Source organism: Aulonocara sp. 'chitande type north' Nkhata Bay, linkage group LG15 (genome assembly GCF_057382095.1).
Source record: "Aulonocara sp. 'chitande type north' Nkhata Bay isolate Kocher_YH1m ecotype deep benthic linkage group LG15, A_spYH_male_GT1.1, whole genome shotgun sequence".
Taxonomy (NCBI): domain Eukaryota; kingdom Metazoa; phylum Chordata; class Actinopteri; order Cichliformes; family Cichlidae; genus Aulonocara; species Aulonocara sp. 'chitande type north' Nkhata Bay.
The window spans coordinates 6,473,494-6,497,866 of NC_141358.1; positions in this window are offsets into that span (position 1 = coordinate 6,473,494).

Consider the following 24,373-nt stretch of genomic DNA (forward strand, 5'->3'; position numbering starts at 1 on the left):
AACGAAGGCTAAGTGGGGAAGCCTTACTTTGCACTCCAGGTGAGGACTGACCAGAAAGGTGTTGATGCTAATCACCAACCAATAAAAAATTCTGACATTCTCACAAGTCAAAGAAAAATTGTAACATTTAACATGTTTTCCTTCTTTATAGCTGAAGTCATCCTGTACACTGTAATGTAGTAATCAAATGGAGTCTGGTAAGCTTTTTTTCTTAATCTGAATGCCAGTTTTTGTTTGTTTGTTTGTTTGTTTGTTTAATCAGGTTTGTTTAGCCATAATGCTAAAAAAAAAAAAAAAGAGGAAAAACCAGAGTCAGACTGCAGCTTATCGGTCTGGTAACCCAAACAGTCTCTCCTCCAAACTGTCCATACTTAAAAAGTGCTTTACAAACCCTAAAATTAAGACTAACAGGTGGATTTAGCCATTTCAATTCAGCTAACAATAAAGAACCACTTACTGCTAAAGAAACAGACAGTGAAAGTGGTCAGCATAGATCCAAAGCATTTTAACATGAAAGTCTTTGTTGTAGCCAGGGGTGTTAGACTGCTTTTTATTTTTAGTCATGTTTTCCACGGCGTTATTAGCAATGTCACTTGTTAGCTAACATAACCCAATGTTAGTCTATTAGCCACACCCAACCAAGCAACCCTTTGACGTCACATTCTGTACCAACACAAGATGGGGCTAAACATGTTCTAAAAACTTCTTCCAGTTTTGCAGACAGTGTTAAACCTATGTCAGTTTTTGAGAGTAGGGCTCCATAGTGTAAATTATCATAGTTTAAATCCATTTTAAACCTGATAAGATAAGGAAGGAGAGGATCTGAACAAGATGCAAGACTAAAAAACCCAAGGCTACACTATTTTCCTTATTGATTCCAAGTGGGACCATAACATGGAAAATAGAAAACAGTCAAACTTAGAGACTGAGACCATGAACTCATCAGAAAAGAAAGAGGTCATACATCAGTGAAGCCAAAACATAATTTTCCCAATTTCTTCGATTCAATAAAACTTTCTTATGCTATAAAAGCAGTCACGCCCGCAGGCTGTTAGTAAGAATGCAGATTTAAGACCTTCACACACTTCAAATCCATCTTTTATATAGTCTATTCTCCACACACTCGCATACAAGTACAGTGGCTAAATTACACCAGTTCCCCCCATCTCTATCAGACTGCCAGTCGTGACTCACTTGAAATTAGATTTTTGAAGGCATTTTAATTTTCATTGGGAAAAAGTTTTGATTAGATTATCATACTTGTTAGTATGTTGAGGGCTCAGATGCTAATACAAATTTACTGGCTAAGAAATGTGTTGTTGAGTTTAAACTAGGGACCTGATCTAATGAGGATGCGATATCATGGAATCAGATGGCAGTTTAAATTTCAACAGTAATCACTGGGAGAAATTTATTTATATTATAACACTCTGGACCACACAGTTGGTCCAGAGTGTTGTTTCCATAGCAACAGGTCATTCTGCCAGAAGAAAGGAGGTATAAAAAAGTGGCTGCACATTTTAAAAACTTTCTCATGTTCTCTGTTTTTCCTGTCTCTCCAGTGTCTTCTCACAATAGCGTCTCTCTTTCGTTCTGTCAGAATCTCCTCTCTGTTATTCTCGCACTCTATCAAGACTATCACACGCATCTGTGCTGAGTGTCTTCTGCTTGATCTTATCTCAAAAAGCTCATCTTGAGCCCCGTTTGCCTTTGGATCAGACTCCACTGATTCTTTGTTCTTTTTGCTTGGCTCTTTTAAAGCTGACTGGATAATCAAAACTCTCTTCCTCTTTCCTGACTTTTAGGGACAGTCACAGAGAGAAAAAGTTAGTTCGTGACAGCCATGTCCGTAATGAGGAGGCTGTTTTTGTTCTGGCTGGTGCCTTTTCTTTAAAGTGAAGCAGTCAAGGGTCATCTCTTTCTACTATGTCAGTCCTCTTAATGAGCCGTGGACACTAACCTCACATTGTTGTTTGCTTTCAAATGATGCACCAACCAATTATTTATGTAGCTTGAATTTTTGAAAACCATGGAACAGTTGGATCAAATTACTCTGTACAGGTATTGTCCTCCGTAGAGGTTTGTCAGGTTGAATCAAAAGCCTTTTTAACTCAAAAAGAAGTTGTAGAGATGGATAAAAACGCTATTGTTAAAATGTAAATTATTGACAGTGACACTGTCATTTTGTTTCCGTCTCAGAGCCATTAAAGCATGAAATTAGCCTTTTGTCCTTCTCTGTATTGTCATGTTATGTTAAAAAAAAATGCAAAAATCAATTCAGTTGGGAAGCACAAAGATAAATATGTACAGTATGTTGACTCAGAATGGGTTTCCAAACAAGTAACTTAACACAGCTAATAGACTCCACAAATTTACTCAAATGGACACAGCCAGCTGTGCACATCTGTCTGCATGCAGTTTGTCAATAACATCTTTGACAATGAGTCAGTCATTGTTTTTGGAAAAACAAAAATGTTTTCTGTTTTTTAAGGGAATGGAGACAATGGATTACAAATACAAAGTGTTAGCCTGATTGTACTTGTCAGGAGCACAACTGATTGTTTTTCCATGGCTGTCCAACAAACCTGTATACCTTTTTCTACTTGCCAGTGCATTGAGTATCAACTTGGTGACACTGACCAGAGTCTTTTTAGTCCTTCTTGCCACACTGAAGCCATCTTTGAAATGCTACCTTGTTTTAAATGTTTCACCAGGTAGAGTTGGGCAGATTGATCCACATAGCCATAGTATGGATACCAATGCTGGTATTGGTATTCGATTGATACTTGTGCAATAGGATCGATACTTTGTTTCTATCGTCTAAGTTCAGTCCAGTGTATTGTGTTAAAAAACATACCTCAAACATACAGTGGTCACTAAAATGTGTTCATTTGCAAATTACTGATGATACATCTCATACGCAGCCAAGTGGCGGAGGGCTTTCGCTTTGGTGGCCTCAGAATCTCATCTCTGATTTTTGCAGATGATGTGGTTCTGTTGGCTTCATCGGGTGAAGGCCTCCAGCTCGCACTGGAACAGTTCGCAGCCGAGTGTGAAGCAGCGGGAATGAGGATCAGCACCTCCAAATCTGAGGCCATGGTTCTCAGCCGGAAAAGGGTGGAGTGCCCACTCCGGGTCGGGGATGAGTTCCTGCCACAAGTGGAGGAGTTCAAGTATCTCGGGGTCTTGTTCGCGAGTGATGGGAGAAGGGAGTCGGAGATCGACAGACGGATTGGGGCTGCAGCTGCAGTAATGCGGACACTGCACCGGTCCGTCGTGGTGAAGAGGGAGCTGAGTATAAAAGCGAAGCTCTCAATTTACCGGTCGATCTACGTCCCTACCCTCACCTATGGCCACGAGCTGTGGGTAGTGACCGAAAGAACGAGATCGCGGATACAAGCGGCAGAAATGAGCTTCCTCCGAAGGGTGGCTGGCCTCTCCCTTAGAGATAGGGTGAGGAGTTCAGCCATCCGGGAGGGGCTCAGAGTAGAGCAGCTGCTGCTCCACATCGAAAGGAGCCAGCTGAGGTGGTTCGAGCATCTGACAAGGATGCCCCCTGGGCGCCTCCTGGGTGAGGTGTTCCAGGCATGTCCCACCGGGAGGAGGCCCCGGGGCAGACCCAGGACACGCTGGAGAGATTATATCTCTCGGCTGGCCTGGGAACGCCTTGGCATTCCCCCGGACAAGCTGGAGGAGGTGGCTGGGGAGAGGGAGGTCTGGGCCTCTTTGCTTAGGCTGCTGCCCCCGCGACCCGGCCCCGGACAAAGCGGATGAAGATGGATGGATGGATGGACATCTCATACCTCATGACACATTGTTCTCCCCAACATAAGCTGCCACTGTACGTTAAAAACATCTGTATTGGTATTGGCAATGCTGTCCCTGTATTGGTATCAGATCAATAGGAAGATTAGCAGTACAGTGGTCCCTCGCTATAATGTGGTTCACCTTTTGCGGCCTTGCTGTTTCGCAGATTTTTTTTGTGCAATTTTGCATGTTTTTTTTTTCCAGCGCATTGTGTTCTGCATCCTGATTGGCTGTAGACCATTGTCAATCAGACTCCTCCATGCCATCCAGAGGAAGATAACCATTGCACAAACAGTTGGACTTCCGTATTTTTCGGACCATAAGGCGGATTGGATTATAAGGCGCATTACGCCTTATAACAAAACAGTCAGATAAGTTGAACTTTACTCAACTCCTCTTCTGTACCATCTGTATCATTAATTTTGAATTCTCTGGCAGCTGCTCTATCCCCATGTTCTGGACCTGAAAACAGGGTTTGATCTTTGGTTTCTTTCTATAATACTGGACTTATTTTTCTACAAAGGTTTGAACTTCTGAGCGTTTAAACAAGAGAGAAAAGTGTGAAAATGTTCATGCCTGTCTGAGAAAGTGTATAAAGTGTGTATGGACGGGTTTTACAGCCCTAAAACATCTATAATAATCGTAAAAAAAAAGTGGCATTCACCTATCGCGGGTTATTTTTAGAATTTAACTCCCACGATAAATGAGGGACCACTGTATAGCACAGCACTAGTAGCTACAGTACATGAATGAGAAGAGCCAAAAATAATTTCCAAAAAGCTTCTTTTTTCTACACAAGTCATACTCCTACTGTACATGTACACAGTTACAAAACTACAGCTCAGTCTAGAGTGCCACTACAATTGACATCCTTGGTTATCTCATGAGAGCACTCAAAAAATGGCATTCTAATTTCTATATATAAAGTAAGGAAAGGGAAACGCACACTTATCATGACAAGCAGTACAGAGATACACCTGCCACCTCACAGCTGAAACTGTGGTGATCCTTTGTGTCAGCACAACAGCATGATTTTCCACTTCTTTGGGGCAGGAACAGGGCTACTGCTGTGGTTAACATGTCATAAGTGTCCCACAGATTCAAAAGCCAAGTATCCTGTGCTCATCAGGAGCAACACAGACTGGGCACCACCGTGTTTGACAGTTGGTATATGGTGTTTTTGCTGATGTGAGTTTTGTTTTTCACAAATGTGGCCCTGTGTTTTATGACCAAACGTCTCCATGTTGGTCTCGTCTCTGGAAGAAGCTTTCTCCAGGCAACCTTTCCAAACAAGCCATGTTAGTTTAATCTTTTTATAAGTGTACTTTCATGAACTTTAACATTATTATTATTATTATTATTATTATTATTATCTAATTTCAAAATTTCTGGCATGTTACTGGACCTCAGCACCTGAGCTCAGTGACCTTTTTCAGCAGCTTTGGTGTTCTGCTGATCGCATCCTCTAAATCTACAAAGATGAGATACAAGTCAACAACTAATGTTTTCTCCCCAACGACGGTCTGACTATAGAGAGCAGTCACTGTCATTGTTGTCCACTCATTGGGTTCAAGTGCAATTTTGGAAAGCTACACATGCATTCTGTTGGCGAAATTTTAAAATGTGCTCTCAAGCTGCCCTCAACAGCTGGTAATTAAATGTTTGATGTGTGTTGTGTGTGATCCAGATTTTAAATAGGGAGCAGTTCACCACCTTGGTCAAGAGAGGAAAATGGGCTTCATGGCCAGCAACTGTGAAAGATTTAATAATATTGATCAGGCAATAGCTTTAGAGAGAGGGGCACGTCCTCGAGTGGCTGCACTGGCATAGATTTGTAGTTACCATCCACTGTCCTAACTATAGTCACATGTAATGGTTTACACATTTGCCTACAAAGCAAAAAAAAATCCCAGATTAGATTCCAAGAGGTGACAGAGATCCTTTTGGGTTGTGTCATGAAGGGCATCTAGAGATCTGGTGAATCAAACATGTGGTGCTCCTGCTGCAGTGACCCCTGGTGAATAATGGAGCAACCAAAAGTAACTTAAGTCACAGTAGGTTGTTCAGGTGGCTGAAAACAGAACCCTTTTACAGCTTGTGTAGGAAGGAAACTGAAACTTCTCTTACATTACTCGATACTCCCCTGATTCGGCTTTTGGGAAAACTAAGCAATGCACAAGAAATTCACACCTCATTCTTTATAATATGTCTTAGAAAACAATGTTAGAACATACCAAACCTTCATTCAGCACTTGCAGTAAACATATAATCAGAATATTAACACTGTGATGGTGCTCACAGAGCCAAAAATACAATTAAATCTAACTAGCTCTCAAACTCTGCAAGAGAGTAAATTGCTTTATCTTAGAAGCAGTTGTGTATAAGAAAACTTAAGTGTTTGTTTCATTTTTATCTCTGTTGTTCATGGATATAGTGCAGGCCACAGCATCTCTTTTTATTTGTGGATAAAATAAATACTTGCAAAGCAGCAAGTATTAAAGAAAACTTCAGTAGTTAAAAGTACAAAAGAAAGAAAATACACAAGCCAAGATTAGTACATAAAATTGTACTTACATAAAATGTCACATTACATTCAAATGATTATCCTCTAAAACTTTGATGGAGGCTCTCTTATGGTGGTTATAATGGTTATAATTTTTTTAATCTGTGTTATTCAGATTAAAGTAGCACATTTTGGAAGGCATACTAGCCCACAGATCATTTAAATGGCAAGAAATGTGCCATTAAAATTGAGAAAATCCTAAACAAACCAGAACAAGAACAATCACCCACCTACTTCTGGTCTCTACTTCTCTGTTTGTTACTTCAGCCTTACTTTAGTTTCTTTCTGCTTACTCTTCTGCCAGTTTTTCAGTTGCTCTTTTTGTATTCAACTGGTTCTTATTATACAAGTATTCTGCCTGTAATAAAATTCATTGGCATGCTGAGTTTTTGGCATCCGGATTCCCCTGAAACATGAAGTTCTCTTCAAAGGACAAATAAATGCTGTACTCACTGTGAGACCCTGAGCAGGTGTTATAGATTTTATACATAATGTTTTGTTTCCAGTCTTTTTTTCAGACAACTTTTCAGTTTCCCCATGATGGTACTGAGGTTCTATCAGACTGCAAATTGTCTGTTATTTGACTCTCACCTAAAAATTGATCGTATCTGAGAAAAATGTCAGACAAAAAGTATAAAATCTGATATTTGGCAGATTACGGAAGCCACACTTGGATCCACTGATTGGAATTAGCTGCTTCATTCATGCTTTACAGTCACTGCTCATTCTTCAGCTGTTTGGCAGTTGAGTAGTAATATCCAGTCATATTCACGCAGGTGTAGAGCTTGGCTGGTTTTTGACTTCCTCCTAATGTGGAACAGTTTTGATCACCCTGTGGCTGATTTGTGGAATCAGTCAGCTGTCTCAGTCGTCATTCACTGCCAGGAATTTCTACAACAGGAAAAATAATAATAACTCAAGTTATATAAACAGTGTACTTACTAAATTCCAGAGAGGATTTGCATTTTTTTAAAAGAAGAAATAGGTGTAAATCATACACACTCCCCTTTCACCCCAACAGCACAATAGGTGTTAAAAGTAAACTCTAAACTAAGTTTACTGTGCTTCTGTAACAGCAGGGGGGAGATATGGAGGCTTTTTGCTACCTGCTCTCTAAATAGGTTTGTTTTCCTGCCTATAAGTGAAAATTGAAATTACAGTATAAGCAAAGTTGGTGGCTGATTTTACCGTTAGGACAACAATTAGCCCACGCAAAGACTTTACAGTCAATCTCACCTTGTGGGTTTGTATTTAGCTTTTGCTTTGCTTAAAATATGTTATTATAATGCTAATGTTGTTTTTCTGCCACAATGTTTTAATAGAATTTTTTCAAAACAGCTCTTAGAGGCTTGACATTGTGAAGTGCTCAAAATGGAAAAAATAACTTTTCACTTCTGAATCAGCCACATCCACAATTAACTCGAATGGTGAAGAGGGGCTGGCATATAAATCTGAACTCAGCATTAGGCCTTACACCAAAAAATATCTACTGTGCTGCAACCACTGTGCAGTACAGCAGGTATGACGGACCTTTTGTAGATTTTTCAATGGGCAAATGTGACCTAAATGCAGGACTTGCGAAGCACAACATAAAAACAGCTTTATTGCTGAAGACATGCAAAACATAACCAAACATGAGCCGGTAACAAACACACAGAAGGAACACAAGCACTAACAAGCGAAGTGAACACGACAAAGGGCAAGGAAAGACTGAGACAATATATACTTAAAGAGGATAATGAGGGAAAAGGCCAAAGGTAGGAACACAGCTGACACTTATTACACACTAAAGAGACAGGAGAAGCAACACTGAACCTAAGACTGACAAACCAAATCAGCAAATACTAAACACTGAACTAAAAACTAAAACATAAACTTAAGAGAACTAAACAGGGACACGACTGGGGAACCAGAGAGGTAAATAAGTGTAGAGACAAGACTTACTTCCATTGGAGATGCAGATGATAAAACACTGAGACGAGACTAGGAATAGACTGGACGAACAAAGGAACTAAGGTCACAAAACAAGAAGCAGGAACCAGAAATGTTGTTAAAATGGCGCCGGTGAGGTCGGCTGCCGTGCTGGATGCTCTGCCCTAACTTCTCCACTTTTTCGTCACTTTTTGGTATATCTGCGATAATCTTGCATGGGCATCATGCAAAACACACAAATCCGCTACAGTAGAGACACTTTGGTTTCTATTGGTCTGCAGTACACGAACATTTCACCATGTTTAACTCCGGACCCAACCTGGCCAAAGGAGATCCTGAGAGAGAACAAAGGACGCGACCCTAAGCGACGGCCTCGAGGTAAAGAAGAGCCGGCATCAGGAACAGGCTACGGGCTCGCGCACACCGCGCACCCATGCCCAGTATCCTGCTAGCCAATGTTCAAACCATCGAGAACAAGCTTGATGACCTCAGAGCCAGAATCAAGTTCCAGAGAGACATTCGGGACTGCAACCTCCTCTGCTTCACCGAGACTTGGCTGAACCCAGCGATACCAGACCACACCGTGCAGCCGACGGGGTTCTTTTCAGTTTACCGCATGGACAGGACAATGGAGTCGGGGAAGAAAAGAGGTGGTGGAGTGTGTTTGATGGTGAACAACAGATGGTGCGACAGCACAAACATCTCCCCACTCACACGCTCTTGCTCGCCCAATCTGGAGTTTTTGATCGTTAAGTGTCGCCCTTTCTATCTCCCTCGGGAATTCACTGCGGTCATTGCCTGCACTGTTTACATTCCGCCTCACGCGGACTCGGACACTGCCTTATGTGAGCTACATGAGGCTCTCACACATCAACAAACACTTCACCGAGATGCCGCACTCATTGTTATGGGAGATTTTAACAGAGTGAATCTCAAACGGACATTTCACAACCTTCACCAGCACATCAACTGCCCCACCCGGGGCACGAGGACATTAGACCACTGCTACACCCCGTTCAAGAACTGTTACAAGGCTCAACCCCTGCCGGCATTTGGAAAATCGGACCATTCCGCCATCTTCCTCATACCTGCTTACAAACAAAGGCTAAAGCAGCAACCACCAATCAGGAGGGAGGTCGCTCGCTGGACGGACCAATCGGTGGCCGCGCTGCAGGACGCACTGGATGACGCAGACTGGGACATGTTTCGGCGCAGCTCTGATGACATCAACATGTTTACGGAAGCGGTTGTGGGATTTATCGGGAAACTAGCGGACGACACAGCAGAAAGAACTATCATCCGAACGTTTCCCAACCAGAAGCCGTGGGTGGATAAAAACATCCGCAACGCTCTGAGATCACGCACCGCTGCCTACAATGAAGGGCTTGTCTCCGGTAATATGGACCTATACAAGGCTGCGTCCTACAACGTGCGCAGCGCGGTCCGAAAGGCAAAGCGGAGCTACGGGGAAAAACTAGAGTCACAGCTACGACAGTGCGACTCTAGGAGCCTGTGGAAAGGACTGCGGACTATAACGGACTATAAACGACCAGCTTCTTCAATGATGAATGCCGATGCTTCACTGGCTGATGAGCTGAACACGTTTTATGCTCGCTTCGACGCCGCAGCAATTAAAACAACAAACGGCTGCGCGCGCTCGGAGTGCACCAGTGAAGAAAATGCATTCGTCATCACAGAGCATGCCGTGAGGAACACCTTCAGGAGGGTGAACACCAGGAAGGCAGCAGGACCAGATGCAATCCCTGGCCGGGTCCTTAGAGCCTGCGCTGATCAACTAGCACCGGTGTTCACGGAGATCTTCAACCTCTCCCTGGCCCAAGCTGTGGTTCCCACGTGCTTCAAACGGTCCATTATTGTCCCTGTTCCAAAGAAACAACAGCCCGCTTGCCACAATGACTACCGTCCAGTAGCACTGACTTCAATTGTGATGAAGTGTTTTGAAAGACTGATGAGAGATCACATCACTTCTTCACTTCCTCCCACCATCGACTCACTTCAGTTTGCTTACCGGACTAATCGTTCCACAGACGATGCCATATCTCACCTGCTCCACACATCCCTGAGTCACCTGGACACTGGCAGAGGGAATTATGTTAGGATGCTGTTCGTGGACTACAGTTCAGCATTCAACACAATAATTCCCTCTAAGCTTTTCACCAAGTTGACGGATCTAGGAATCAGCTCATCACTGTGTCAGTGGATCCTCAACTTCCTCACAGACAGACCCCAATCAGTGAGGGTAGGAAAACAAGTCTCCCCCTCCATCTCACTCAGCACTGGAGTGCCTCAGGGCTGTGTTTTAAGCCCCCTGCTGTACTCACTGTACACTTATGACTGTGTAGCCACATCCGACACCACCTCCATTGTCAAGTTTGCTGACGACACTGCTGTTGTGGGCCTGATCTCCGACAACATCGAGACGGCCTACCTGGAGGAGATTAGGAACCTGGAGACCTGGTGCCAGGAGAATAACCTCCTCCTAAACATCAGCAAGACTAAGGAGCTGATCGTGGACTTCACTACAAAGCAGGCGAGGAATTACAAACCCCTCATCATCAGTGGCACGCCAGTGGAGAGAGTGGACAGTTTCCGATACCTGGGTGTCCACATCACTCAGGACCTGTCATGGTCCTGTCACATCAACACCCTGGTTAAGAAAGCCCGTCAGCGTCTCTTCTTCCTCAGAAGACTTAGAGACTTCCATCTGCCACTGAAGGTGCTCAAGAACTTCTACTCCTGCACCATCGAGAGCGTCCTGACGTCAAACATCTGCACCTGGTTTGGGAACAGCACCAAGCAGGACAGACGAGATCTGCAAAGGGTGGTGCGCTTGGCAGAACGCATCATTCAATCAGAGCTCCCTGACCTGCTGTCCATCTACACCAAGCGGTGCAAGTCCAAAGCTAGGAAGATTATGATGGACCTCTCCCATCCCAACAATGGACTCTTCTCACTGTTGAGGTCTGGGAAGCGCTTCCGCTCCCTTAAGGCCAAAACAGAGAGAATGAAGAGGAGCTTCTTCCCCCAGGCTATTCGGGGCCTGAACCAGGTGTAGGACTGGACTCTCCCAAACACGTCACTATAAGACTGGACTCTCACACACGTCACCACACGCACCACCACACATTTCCTATAATCCTATAATTCCTATAATTTATAATCCTTATCTTTATAATCTCTTCTGCTATTTGCACATTCTTTACTGTAAATTCCTAAGTTAATTTGTAAATTTTTGTAGTAAATTGTAAATATTGTAGAACTTTTCTTCTGTCATTTAATGGTCGGGCATTGTACAGCTACAAGCATTTCACCCCCATGTCATACTGTGTATGGTTGTGTGTGTGTGACAAATAAAATTTGAATTTGAATTTGAATTTGAAATACCAAACTCAGATGCACCGGAGAGTAAAAACTACAAAACTAACTAATACAACTAAAACCTGAAAATCTCTTAAATCCAAAAGAACAGATCACAAGTTAAAAAAACAACATAAGGGGCACATAAAGCATAAATGAAAAGCTTCCAGTTTTCAAAAAAAAAATTCTGTACCCACCCAACGACAGAGTATTTTCTTAGTCTACCTTTTTTCTAAAGGTAGCAATGCACCAATTTGAAAGACTGTGTATGCCACGATCCCTGGTCTGTTCCTATTAAAGTTTTAGAAGCAAGGTTGCACCTCTATCATTTTGCAGCAAAAGTCTTGCAGCAACTACATCTCTAATCTTGGAGGAATTTCTGTTTCAAATCTGTGAGGTTCTAGTTGGACTCTGTAAGTATTTAATAGAAACTTCTGTGAATGTAGAAGGCAACAGATTTGTGATTTGTGCTAGTTTATTACAGTTAATCACAGTATTATCACAAACAGATTGCATATAATTGCCATCTTGACCCCCTTCAATCCCAAACTGATGGCAGACTGATTCCATGTTATTGCTGCTTCATTGCTTTCTTCATGTTGCAAACTTGCTTTGAAAAAGGCAACTGACTGCGAGTGGTTGTAGGTCTGGTCCCTGTCTTTAAAGTAAAGAGAGGGAGCTTACAAGTTTATTGCACACAACCACAATAACTTTTTCCAGCCTCCATTTTAACTAGCCTAACTGTAGCATGATGTTTTGAATTTGACTTTTTTTTTGCATTGTTTAGATTTTTGGATTTTGGCATTTAGCTATTGAAGCTAATGTTTTGTTTCTGACCCCTGCCTCCTTCTTCTGGGTCTCATCTTAAAGGATATACTTGGTGGGAGGGCTTAGAAAATCTTAACCAGTGGTGTATTTGTTTTGTTATGAAACATTTTTTAGTGTTTAAGACTATTGTAGTGTTTAACGCTACAATTTAGCCTAAAACTGTTGGTTTTTTCAACGCTGACACTGTGTCTGACACTTCGTTAACACGCGTCCATGCTGTTTTTCCTTTATAAGCTCACCCCTTAGATCAATCCAAAAACCTCCAAATCATAGACTAACTCATAAATAATTTCTGGCTCAACAAAAAGTGTGCACAGTAAGACAGTTACTTGCATCTCTGACACAAACATTCATCAAAGCTTTGTGTTCTCACAACATCTATTGTGGTGTGTAATGTCAAAACAAAGCAGCTAATGAAGCTTGAGGGACCTGAGCTCACTTATATCATTTTTAATTTTCAAAACACTGCGATTTGTACTACAGCAAACTCCACAGATAAAAAGTAAAGTAGTTCATAGTCTACATTGTAGTACAGTGTGGTGTACTAAGGAATATTTCAGTTATTTAAGTTAATTAAGTAGTCATAATAACGGTAAAGTAAATATGTCAGTTAAATCATTTCAGTGGCTATGACTGATGTAGATTGAAAGAAAAAAGAAGAAATGAGGCACAAGACCGACCAGGTCTATTTCTTGGATGTTTGAACCTCTCATAATGGGCTTTTTAAAAATTTTCAGACATTGCAGGTAAAACGGTCGCGATCTGATGAGACCATTGTTGTTTGAATGAGTCAGCAAAGCCAGATGAGCAGGTAGTCCTTCAGTGTGGCGCAGGATATATACAGCTTCAGCTTCTCTGTACATGTGTGTGTGTGTGTGTGTGTGTGTGTGTGTGTGTGTGTGTGTGTGTGTGTGTGTGTGTGTGTGTGTGTGTGTGTGTGTGTGTGTAGACAAATGAGCAATGCTTCTTATTTTGGCATTCTAACTCCTCAGGCTTTAAAAGAAAAGTTGAGTGATACTGACAGTGACCATCCAATTAATTCAAAAGCTGATACTTATAACCTTTTATATTAATAGGGAAAAGAATCCAACGCATGCTGAACAGATGCTTTTGTGTTATTGTGAAAATGTGACAAAACTGGCCTCTAATCTTGAATTCCAACATTTTAGACATAATAACATTTCTGTTGAAGGAGATTCTGTTTGAGATTCTGAAGGAGAAACTTTTGCACTGTTTGACAAAGGTTCTAGTCATATAATAATAAGATTGTCTGAAATTCAGCCTCCAACCCAGATATTCTCTTTCTTTATACTTCAGAGTTCTGAGCTGCTGTCCAGCTTTCTGGAGCACTGTAAAGAAAAGCATTCGAGTGAAAGTACAAGACAAAAATGAAGCTTTATTTTTTTCCATGCAGTTGATGTATTTGACAGTGCTTCTCTCACTCCGCTTCTCAACCAGTCTCTATTCTTCTTCCACATTTCCTCTCTGCCTCAGGTAACATCAATTACAGGCTGAGATACATTTGTGCAGTATAATGTTGTTCCATTACTTTTGTGGAAATAATGCAGAGCAGGGTTTGTTCCCCGTGTCCAACGAGAAAGAGATAAATTTGAAGAAATCTGCGAAAATGCGAATGTATGCCTGTTGAAAAATAATGAGCTCAGACCCAGACTGGCTGATGGACCATCTGCCAGGAGGGTTAAAGAGCACTTTGATTCTCCTTAATCAGTTACCTCCTTCTGTGGCATGTTTTCCTAAATTGATAATCAGAAATACTGGAGATCTGGAGTTCTATGCTGCAGATATTCCCTTTGTCTCTCAGTGGCTCATCCAGCTGGCATTGGTACTGAGGCCTGACTTTTTCTGACAAGTTGAATTGTTTTTAATTTTTGTCAGTAAAGAAACAGTTTGTGGACTTTATATGTAGATTTACTGGTGTAATAGTAGAAGCAGGAATTAGTCTTGGGAACAGCAATCATTTCTTTATCGTGCATAGAAAGATTTATTTTTTATCTCAGTTTAAAAAAAATCAGAGATTAATGGATTATAATATTAAGCATTATATACTTTTAGTCTCTATAATCTTGGGATTTCAGGCTACCACCCTGTTGATGTTTGATAAAAATTCAGTTCAAGTCAGGTTTACTTATATAGTACCAAATCACAACAACAGTCGCCTCAAGGTGCTTTATGCTGTGAGGTTAAAACTACAAGCACTTTGAAACAGTAGGAAGGAAAAACTCCCTTTAACAGGAAGAAACCTCCAGCAGAACCAGGCTCAGGGAGGAGAAGCCATAGGGGTGAAGTGGAAACAAAAGAGAAGAAAAAAGACAAAGATAACATAGGGAGACAGAGAAATAACACACCAAGGGAGAAAAAAGACAAAAAATGTAATGTGATGTATAAACATAAAGGGAGTGAAGAGGTGCTCAGTGCTTCACGTGACGTTCTACAGCAGTATGAGCTGACAGCAGCATGACGAAGGGTTGATTCAGATAACCTGATCCAGCCTATAAGCATAAGGTAAACTGATGGCTTCGAACTGATGAAAACGCACAGAAAAATTCAACGGCCCTAACAGTTTAACCAGTCTAAGGCCTTACAGTGAATGCCATTGTATCTGACATTGTCATTGTCATATTGTATTGGTCAGGAATGTACATTCAACCTCTCGTAAGAAAGAGAATGGATTTATATGAGAGAGAGCTGGCTCTCTGACAGAACTGAAAATGAAATCATTCAACAGTATGCCAATGCTTTTCACAGTGACGCTATAAATAGTCTGTGGGCTCGCAGTCGATAGCACCCAGGATGCCAGTAAAGTAGGAAAAAAAACAAAAACATTGACGCTGCAATATACAGAAATATGCTGCAGTGTGTAGAAAAAAACATTTATCCTGATTCCCCTGAATTTTGAAATAATCCTAACAGCCCAGTTTATGTGTATTTATGTGAATATTTTTATGAACATCTTCCAAATAGGACCCAAGTTCACACAGAAATGATGTTGCTGTCAGCTGGGACTGCTATATTTGTCACAACTGTATTTGTCTGTTCCTTATGTATAAAAAAAGAAAGAATACCGTACTCATAAGTATTCATAGAATAGGCTGTAATTACATCTTCCAGAATAACTAAGACACTCTCATAGTTATGTAATTAATCTATAAAAAATACATAGGAGTCGGTCTATGGGTTGCGGAAGCAACCATGTTTGCTTCCCATTATCTTTAAATACAGTGGTCGGGAAAAACATCTCCCTTCTGTCTAATAGTGTTTTATGTATGGGGCTAGAGATCAGCCATATATATAATACTCGAAATGTGGAGGAGATGAGAAGTTGTAGGCATTTTCACAACATAGGGGGGTTATTTAAATTTGGTCCTGCACCTTCCACTTCAAGATATGAAGGCTATGTTTTATCATCTGAGACGGGGTCATCGTCACCAAAGAAGCAAAAAAAATGAAGGAAAGAGACAACGTGGCAAACATCTTAATAAAATGTCATCCTCCTTCTCCTCACTTCAAGCATCATCTCCTAAACTGAAGTTGGGGCTTTAACATGGCACATTTATACACATTTATACACATTTATACATGTGTACAAATGTGGTGATTTATTCTTGATATTGATAAACCTTGAGTGTCCTACAAATCACACTTTCCCACAAATACATAGTTTGATGATTTCACATTACATGAGAGTATATTTCCTAAGTTTAACTATCACCAGCACATAGCAGGTAACAGAGCTAACAGTAGCTAACAGCGACAAAAACAGTTTAGCGCATCCTCAACAATTCATCTCAATATGGTGGTCATTGCTCATTTAAGACCGATTTAAGACTCTGTTTACAAAGTTTTACAGCCTATTGCAGAGTAAATAAGATAAGATAAGATAAGATAAGATAAGATAAGATAAGATAAGATAGAACTTTATTAATCCCTCGGGTGGGTTCCTCTGGGAAATTCGACTTCCAAAAAAAGCACAGCAACGACCAAAGTTACAGTTACAGAACTGTTATATATATATACACACACACACACACACACACACACACACACACATATATAAATACAGAGACAAATATAAATAAAATATACAAAGGGGATAAATAGAATAAATAGGAATAAAAAATAAAAATACAAGTGAATTGCACATTTCAAGTATTGAGTCTATTGCACTGTTGACTATTTACAAAAAGTATTGCACAAGGTATTGTACAGTGAGGTGCAGAGGCACTACAGCTTAGTTGTTCCCCCCTCCTTTGTCCTCCTGTTTCCCCTCCCTCTCCCCTCCAGAGAGGAGTTAAACAGTCTGATGGCGTGTGGGACAAAGGAGTTTTTAAGTCTGTTAGTTCTTGTCTTGGGGAGAAGCAACCTGTCACTGAACAGACTCTTCTGGTTGTTTATGGCCGTGTGCAGAGGATGCCCAGCATTGTTCATAATGTCCATCAGTCCATCATGTCCATCAAATAAAGGTAGACACATCACCATTGACAGCTGAGGTAAAGAGTAGACTCATAGGGAAAACCCTGGGGCAGATCTGGTTTAAACAGTAGTAGAAACACTCCAGCCAACCGTGGCCATTGTTAGATACAGAGTCGAGGGGGGGTGTCATATTTTTAATCTCTCTTGGCTGACTAATCCATGTTTGTCCTATAGCAGTCACCTATCCTATAGCCAGGATTGTGCACTTCATTTGGGAGTGGTAGGAAAATCTAGTGGTGAGAATTTTACACACTGTAACATTATTCCAAGCATATCTGAATGAATAAAACTGTCATTTTTATATATTTCAGTTGCATTGCACAGGCTCAATACTACTGACATGATGCTAAAGCATTTCATAAGAGCATACACTACTGTATAGTTTGGAATACATTTAGCCATGTAATCAAAACTTTGCAAAAATTTCCTCATATTTATTCTCCTAGTCTTTGCTCTTCTGTATAGGTAAGTGATCCTGCAGGGATCTTCTTTATTGATAAATGCAAGTGAAGGAATTGCCAATGGTACAGAGAAGGTATCAAATGTGTGTTTGTACCCAGTGTGGTGTATCTTCTGCTTGTGTCTAAATGCTCTGCACCACACCCTGAAAAATAAATCTTTCTTCTTCCATCTGGCTGGCTGTGCTGTGGGCTGAATGGCTGATGTATCTGGGTTTCACTTTTGATGACAGCAAGGCGGCTAGGGGCAGCCGAAGCTGGCAGGGCCTGAGGGTTAAGACAGAAGAGCTCCCACACAAAGATTCGCTTTCCTCTGGAGGGGCTCTACAAATGTTTTCCTCCTAAATTAGGCATTTGTTTAAAAGTCTTGGGGAAATCCTCTCAGAAACAATTACCTCTGCTGTCTGAGATACAGTCTGTGGAGGCTGGAGGAGGAAGAGAAGGCTCTATGATTTTTCTATTTAAAGATACTTAACACATCCCCTTAGATAGGTATTTTGAAAGAGCCTTGGGTAGGAAATCCTTTTCTTCCTTCAGTCCCTTTTATGTTTTCCTCCATTTTGTCCTTTCAGGTCCTCTCCTGTCACCTGCTCCTTTGAGGTTTTATTGAATAATGATCTTGATTTGACTTTTCAGTCCTTCATTTTTAGCATCTCTACCAACCTACATCTCCTTTGCATGGCATTTCAAAGACTGAATTGGTGCTTGGTGTGATTTACACTGAACGAGGAGCTCACCTATGTCAAACCTTCAAGGGTTGTAAGAGGTTCTTTCCATCCATGAAAGCATTCTGCTGCCTTTTACAAGGTCCAGAGTGGGGGGGGTTTCTCAAAAGCCTATCACTCCACATTTTTGTTGATAAAAGCTTCATTTGATATGTTAATTTTAGTTTGATCTTGTGGTTTTGTTTACCCACACCATGCCTTCAGTTTTAAACACACCTTCCTATTAAATGATATGCATCAGTCAGATAATCATTTTTAATTATAAGCAGCTGGTATCAAATTATGCTAGAAAGTGTATTTACATGAAAGAATTTTAAAAGCCAGTCCAATTTGTTGGCATCGTACAGTCAGTTCAAAGAGAAAACAAAACTTTCTCCACAAACAAAGCTGAAACAACCAGACAGGGATGGAGGGTCAAGGCACCAAAATCAAGTTAAAAATAAAGTATAAAAATATTAAAGTATTGATTTAAAAAGTATTTCACTGATTAAAAAAATTGTCTGGGATGTGCCCTCCTGCTCGCCCTATGAGAACTGGAATAGGCCCCACCCCCTTTCAGTTCTTCAGGTCTTTATATTCAACCACGCCCGCCTTCAAAGTCAGCACCTTCTTCCCAAGTGATGCAAACAATAGTACACACTGTACAAAACATTTCTTCACTACTGTCTCAAGCAGCAGTAAGCGTCTACTGCTAACACCTCCCCTCAATGTATCCAGGAGCTGTCAGCAACAGCCACTGCAGGCAGAAATAAAAAAAAAAGAAAATGATTCATGTGATGTTATGTTGTGCTCCTCGGTAAATCAACCAAGTAAACAAATTTATGTTCCTTCCACAACATAGATTGTGACAACTGAGGGAAAAATATGAGTGAAAGGTTTTTATTTTATCCTCTTTGTCCTTCAGGAGTGTGAAAGCTGCTGATATATGGGTCTGCTGTTGTTTTTGGTGAGGCCGTGTGTGTGTATGTGTGTGCGTGTGTCTGTGTTTAGGTGTGTTTTTATGTGTGTTGTCAGAGGCTCTACCAGACAGCAAGGCTGGCATTGCTCTTTTCTAGCTAGTCCACTCGGTGGACTAGCTAGAAAATAAAATACAAGCATGGTCAACAATGTTGGAACTCAGAGTTCTGCACCTAAAAAGAAAACACACACACACATAGAGACACAGGCATTAGACACACACGCAGACGCCTCAATTACCAGGCTGTACACATCCGTCTACATTCTCTGGGACTCTTTATTAACTCCCAGATTGTGTCTCACCGTTCCCAATTCTCTCTTCTACTATTTCATCACATTGTCTTTTGTCATGCCGAGCCCACACTTGTCACCATTAAAGCGGCCATCAGATTTAAATCCACTGTGAATAACGTGCCATCTCCATTCAAGCCCACATCTGGAGGAAGGGAAATTCCATTCACTCCTATATTTACAGTTAATGCTTCCCACAGCATTCCCCAGAGTAGTGTTGACATGCTGATATCCACTGCCCCCCACTGATTCTGCCTAGAATCACATGCGCTTCCTGCACAAGCAGACAAAAGGTCTGCAGTATGATTCATTGTGGAGAAAGAACGTGCACGTATTGTAATGTTCATGCTTGCCCAAGCACTTATGGGAGCAGTTTTTGAACAGTGATTAAACAAGGTATGTTAAAATTTTAAAGTGGTTAAAGTAAAAAACCACATAAAATATTAGGTTGGAAGTGGCATATAATTCCCTCAGTGTAGTGTTTGCAAATGTATGACTTTCATTAACTGAAGCAGACATGCACTATTTAATACCCTGTGGCAAGCGTGTCAAGTGTGCACGGGCACCGAGGGCAGAAAAGGGGAGGGGGCGGGGTTGTAATTAGCAGTTCCAGTAATTAGACTAAAGGTCAATGTTAACAAGACAGAGTATCTAATTTCTCATTGGGTATGAATCTGTACGCAGACCACCATCTGAGAAAACAGGCATGCGTGCGCGCGCTCGGACGCCCTATTAATCACGGCACAGATAAAAGTGAGACAACATTTCCATTCTAGGGGTGAGCTGATCTTGCGCATGACATTTTTCACCTAACTCTTAAACCCCCACCCGCTCTCTTCCTCTCTTCAGCCACTGCATCTCATTAATGGTGATAGCCAATTAACACGAGCAATAATTACTAACCTTTTCCATTTCTCTTCCATGCCACTAATGACCCCAGTGTGCTCTGCTCCTTATCTTTATCCTTGCTATCCAGAGACACGAGTGAGTTTATTTCTTTGCCTCAAGCTGAAGTTAATGCAGCAGCGCTCATGAGGAAGAAGATGAATAGAGTTGTGCTTCTGTTTATTGTCTTAAATGGCACCGCCACCTACAAGGGGGCTTCATGAAGATGATATCTAAAGGTGAACTACTCACCCGTGAGGACTCGCTTCCAGCCCGCCCGATCATTTCTTTTTAATGTCTTTCATTTTTTATGTAGATGGTGTCAGCCTCTGTGCCATAACCCTGCACATCTGTGTTTCTAGTTTCTCACAATAGGTTAGAACAGTAAGCTGGGCTCCGAATGAAAGGAGAGATGTTCAAAAATGTCATACAGAGAAGTGCTTTGTGTAATTCAGTGCTTTTAGAAGGGGTTTCAAAACCAGTTTCGTAGGTACAAGCTTTCAAGAACTCGGTGAATGATTAATTCAATTCAGTCTTTCTGAAAGAGCACCAATTTACAGCATAAGCAATCTCAAGGCACTTTATATTTTAATATGAGGACTTTACAATACCAAAAGTACAGCATTCACACTCTCCCTTTGACAAAGCTTTGTAGGAAGTGTTGGTAAAGCGTACTAAAAGCTCAGCACATTCTCTACATGCTTTGACACATTTTTCAGTCTCCCACACAAGCACAGAGAAAGAGACACACTCAGACAATAATAATAATAATAATGGATTGCATTTATATAGCGCTTTTCAAGGCACCCAAAGCGCTTTACAATTCCACTATTCATTCACTCTCACATTCACACACTGGTGACGAGGAAAGGAAGAGATATAGGGGCCAAGCCTTGCAGCCACTATCCATCACATCCTCAATTAACATTTGACTGGGCTAGATGGCCGTCTGTATCGACATTTCATTAGTAGCAGAGTCAGTACAGTACCATGTCAGGTATGTTAATGGCTTGACTGGGCTGGAGCCTTGCAGCCAACAGTACAATTTGAAGCGTAGAGCTAAGAGGAAGCCAAGAAATCTAATGAAGATATCCTCCTCTACTTACTTTATTACAGTGCAGTACTATGAAAGGTCTCCTTGTTGGCTACTGCTTTTATATTACAGTCTCTGGTGGGAGTAAAAATATGTTCTGTAACCTATAAGGACATATTTTGGGGCCCATGCTAAACACAATGCTTACATATTATTACTTCTTATTAGCACTTTTTAAGGTGATAAGATGCTGGCAAAAGAAAAAAAGAAAGACTGCAGACATACAGCGCAGAAAAGGTAGCAATGGTGTTTTTTTGTTTTGTTTCTACACAAAATATTGAGAAATGTTTCACAATTTTGCAAAACAGCATGTGGAATAATTTCATAGGAGTTGCTTGGTTAAGAACAAACAGCTGTTGCAAACATCATCATACAGAAATAACATGGGAAACCTCCGATCATGATTCCGATCATGTCTTGAGATAAAGACATGATAGGAATATATTTTAATATATCAGTTTATGTGAATCTCCCACCCCATCCCAAAGCTGCTTTGTTGGATAGAGGTGTGGTGACTGTGGAGGCTGTTTGAGTACCATGAACTCACCGTCATCTTCAAGAAATCAGACTGTGGTCATGTGGGAGTGACATGGTCAACAGCACTCAAGTCTGTAGTGTTTAAATGAGGCTAGGTTGGCCAAAGTGTGTCAGGAAAATATACACAACAAAAATTACAGAACCACCACCAGGAAGGATGGATCCATGTTGTTTACATCAAATTCTGACTTCCCATCCAAATGTCACTGCAGGATTCAGGACTCAACAGACCACGCAATGCTTTTTCCAATTTGCTATCGTCTAGCCTATAGTTTCTTGTTCTTAGCTGACAGGAGTGTCACCCGCTGTCGTCTTCTGCTGCTGCAGCCCATCTGCTGTGCACCTTACTTGTACTGTAACAAGTGGTTCTTTGAGGTTTGTTGCCTTCCTATCATCTTGAAGCCGTGTGTCCTGCTCTGACCTCTGTCATCACCAAGGTGTTTTCACCCAGAGTACTGCCGCTCACTATATATTTTCTCAATTTTTCCTGGGCTTCTCTGTAAATCCTACAGATGGCTATGTGGGAAAATCCCAGTAGGTCAGCAGTTTCTGAAATACAACAACCATGCCACGATAACAAGCAGTTGAATAGGTGTACCTAATAAACTGTCTGCAAATGTATATCCGTCTGTTGTGCTTCATTCAGCATGTTTTCAAGGCCTTTTCAACACAGATGAAAGAAATACAAATAGAGCAGCAAAGCTGTGGTTTACAATAAAGAAAAGAAAGAGCAGAAAGAATCTTAAAAAAAAGATCTCAGTGTAGATGATGAGAACGAAAAACCCGTGAAATAATTCTCAGAAATTATTCTCAAGGGTCTCGTCCCTACAAGCAACCACTTCATGTTGCATGTTGTTATTTGATCCAGGGCTGTTTTGAAAATTATTGATTATGGCTGCTTGAACAAAACAAATGGCCTTGATTTAATAGGTCACTGGGAAAGACAAACAGATCTATCAGAAGCCGGTTCGTTTACATAGCCATCATCTCGTGAACCACTCACCATTTGTCAATTCATCTGAAACCAAGTGTGAAAAGGCACCTAATTACCATCTACGAATGACAGTATAAGACTGTAAATTATCTGGCCTGTTCAATCAGCGATAACGATGTTTCTCTCAGTGACACTGGGAGCTCTTTCTGTGGAAAAGAAAAGACAGCCGTGGGTAACCAGACCCACTCTGAATGACACCAAAATGAAGACATCTGGAATGAGACTGGTGCAGAAGAAATAAGAGGTGGCTGGCAGGAGGAGAGTAAGAGAAGTAGGTGGGGATATGACCTTTACTCCCAGCACCTGCAGGCAGGGATATTACTCAGCAAGCCACTCAATGAGTGAATCGATCCAGACACACAGCTCAGCTGCAATCAATACTGGCCTTAATATAGTCCATACTAAATATTGGCTTTTAAATGAGATACCAGTGGCATTTTTTCACCTCACTTCTCTCATTAATACCCATCATGTTTCATTTTACTCCTGTTCCAACCTCAGGCAGCTCTGAGCAACAGCAAAACTGAAGTTAACAATTTAGTCCCGCTGGCACTAAAGCAGTGCGTTATTTCCACCTTTGGATTCTAAAATTATTGTAATTTACCTTTGCATAGCAACGCTGAATACCAAACTCCCTTCAAGGGCCCTATGTGAGAGTGTGTAAGCAATCCTGTGGGTAAATATGTGTGTGTTGACACTAAATGAATAGATCTCCTCAGTTATGTTTTTGTCTTCTGCTTCCAACAGCTATTTAATAACACATACACAGGCATGTGTCGCACGTCATTATTCGAACTTCATGTCATCTCAGCTGTTCTGGAAGCTGAACAGTTCATGCTGTATGACAGAGTGGCAACCATCTAACAATAGCTCCCTCATGTGGTGGAAAAGCTTCTCTGTTCCTCTAATATTACCTACATGTTCTTCTAATGTCTATTCAACAGGGAGAAGGTTTTTTTTTTTTCCTTTTTCTTTTCAGTTACAAGTTCCTGCTTAAATTAAAGCAGCCATCTCTGTAGCTGGATCACTTTTACAAAACGTCAACATTTGTCCGGACCACTGAAGATTATTCAAGCTAAAATGTCACATTTGCATTCTTTTGGAGAGCCAATTCCCCTGCAGCCCTCTGCTAAGATACACCCTTTTACCTCGAGGCGAGACATTTAAAGGGATGGGCCTATCGCCAAAGCAAACCTTTAGTCAATAAATCTTCAGCATGCTGTGAAGTGATGTACACCAATAACGCTCGCCGTTCATCATAAGTGGACCGAACCTGCTGTGACTTTAAATGAAGGTGCTTGTCTTTAGCTAATTCGTCAATTCACTATGTGCAAATTCACCCCTCCCCTGCATGCACAAATTCTCATAAGGCCTTCAATAGTCTGCCTGGCAATCACAGCAAACACACAGATATTGTGTATGAGCGCATACAAC